Source organism: Arachis ipaensis, chromosome B2 (assembly GCF_059453495.1).
Source record: "Arachis ipaensis isolate K30076 ecotype BB chromosome B2, ASM5945349v1, whole genome shotgun sequence".
NCBI classification, from domain to species: domain Eukaryota; kingdom Viridiplantae; phylum Streptophyta; class Magnoliopsida; order Fabales; family Fabaceae; genus Arachis; species Arachis ipaensis.
Window position 1 is genome coordinate 25,982,858 of NC_142437.1, and position 2,338 is coordinate 25,985,195.

At 41.5% G+C, this 2,338-nt stretch overlaps 1 non-coding gene across 1 annotated transcript; it reads right to left on the bottom strand.

The window, feature by feature from the left end:
* Window positions 1-364: 364 nt before the first annotated feature.
* On the bottom strand, window positions 365-472 carry LOC148573365 (small nucleolar RNA R71). Its single transcript, XR_015905594.1, has one exon. It is a non-coding gene; the product is annotated as a small nucleolar RNA R71 (small nucleolar RNA).
* Between the last annotated feature and the right edge of the window lie 1,866 nt (window positions 473-2,338).

The window sequence follows — 2,338 nt, forward strand, 5'->3', positions numbered from 1 at the left end:
GATGCTTGGTGACTTTACTACACCTAATTCCAATTTACATGGAAGAAGCATCTCCATCCCCACCATTGGAGCAAACAATTTTGAGCTGAAACCTCAATTAGTTTCTCTGATGCAGCAGAACTGCAAGTTCCATGGACTTCCATTTGAAGATCCTTTTCAGTTCTTAACTGAATTTTTACAGATCTATGACACTGTTAAGACTAATGGAGTAGATCCTGAAGTCTACAGGCTCATGCTTTTCCCTTTTGCTGTAAGAGACAAAGCTAGAGTGTGGTTGGACTCTCAACCCAAAGATAGCCTGAACTCTTGGGATAAGCTGGTCACGGCTTTCTTAGCCAAGTTCTTTCCTCCTCAAAAACTTAGTAAGCTTAGAGTGGATGTTCAAACCTTCAGACAGAAAGAAGGTGAATCCCTCTATGAAGCTTGGGAGAGATACAAGCAACTGACCAAAAAGTGTCCTTCTGACATGCTTTCAGAATGGACCATCCTGGATATATTCTATGATGGTTTATCTGAGCTATCAAAGATGTCATTGGATACTTCTGTAGGTGGATCCATTCACCTAAAGAAAACGCCTGCAGAAGCTCAAGAACTTATTGACATGGTTGCTAATAACCAGTTCATGTATACTTCTGAAAGAAATCCTGTGAATAATGGGACGCCTATAAGGAAGGGAGTTCTTGAAATTGATACTCTGAATGCCATATTGGCTCAGAACAAAATATTGACTCAACAAGTCAATATGATTTCTCAGAGTCTGAATGGAATGCAAGCTGCGTCCAACAGTACTCAAGAGGCGCCTTCTGAAGAAGAGGCCTATGATCCTGGAAACCCTGCAATAGCAGAGGTGAATTACATGGGTGAACCATATGGAAACACCTATAATCCCTCATGGAGAAATCACCCAAATCTCTCATGGAAGGATCAACAAAAGCCTCAACAAGGCTTTAATAATGGTGGAAGAAACAGGTTTAGCAATAGCAAGCCTTTTCCATCATCCACTCAGCAACAGACAAAGAATTCTGAGCAGAATCCATCTAGCTTAGCAAATTTAGTCTCTGATCTATCTAAGGCCACTCTGAGTTTCATGAATGAAACAAGGTCCTCCATTAGAAATTTGGAGGCACAAGTGGGCCAGCTGAGTAAGAAGATCACTGAAACTCCTCCTAGTACTCTCCCAAGCAATACAGAAGAGAATCCAAAAGGAGAGTGCAAGGCCATTGAAATGACCATCATGGCCGAACCCACAAGAGAGGAGAAGGACGTGAATCCCAAGGAGGAAGACCTCCTGGGACGCCCAATAATCAATAAGGAGTTTCCCTCTGAGGAACCAAAGGACTCTGAAGCTCATCTAGAGACCATAGAGATTCCATTGAACCTCCTTACGCCTTCATGAGCTCTGATGAGTATTCTTCTTCTGAAGAGAATGAGGATGTTACTGAAGAGCAAGTTGCCAAGTTCCTTGGTGCAATCATGAAGCTGAATGCCAATTTATTTGGTAATGAGACTTGGGGAGATGAACCTCCCCTGTTCACCAATGAACTAAATGCATTGGATCAACTGAGATTGTCTCAGAAGAAACAGGATCCTGGAAAGTTCCTAATACCTTGTACCATAGGCACCATGACCTTTGAGAAGGCTCTATGTGACCTGGGGTCAGGAATAAACCTCATGCCACTCTCTGTAATGGAGAAATTGGGAATCTTTGAGGTACAAGCTACTAAAATCTTATTAGAGATGGCAGACAATTCTAGAAAACAGGCTTATGGACAAGTAGAGGACATGTTAGTAAAGGTTGAAGGCCTTTACATCCCTGCTGATTTCATAATCCTAGATACTGGGAAGGATGAGGATGAATCCATCATCCTTGGAAGACCCTTCCTAGCCACAGCAAGAGCTGTGATTGATGTTAACAGAGGTGAACTAGTCCTTCAATTGAATGAGGACTCTCTTGAGTTTAAAACTCAAGGACATCCTTCTGTAAACATGAAAAAGAGGCACAGTAAGCTTCTCTCAAAACAGAGTCAACCAGAGCCCCCACAGTCAAACTCTAAGTTTGGTGTTGGGAGGCCACAACCAAATTCTAAGTTTGGTATTGAACTCCCATATCCAAACTCTAAGTTTGGTGTTGGGGAGTCTCAACAATGCTCTGAATATCTGTGAGGCTCCATGAGAGCCCACTGTCAAGCTATTGACATTAAAGAAGCGCTTGTTGGGAGGCAACCCAATTTTTATTTAATTATATTTTTATTAGTTATATGTCTTTATAGGTTCATGATCATGTGGAGTCACAAAATAAATCAAAACATTAAGAACAGAATCAAAAATAGCAGAAGAA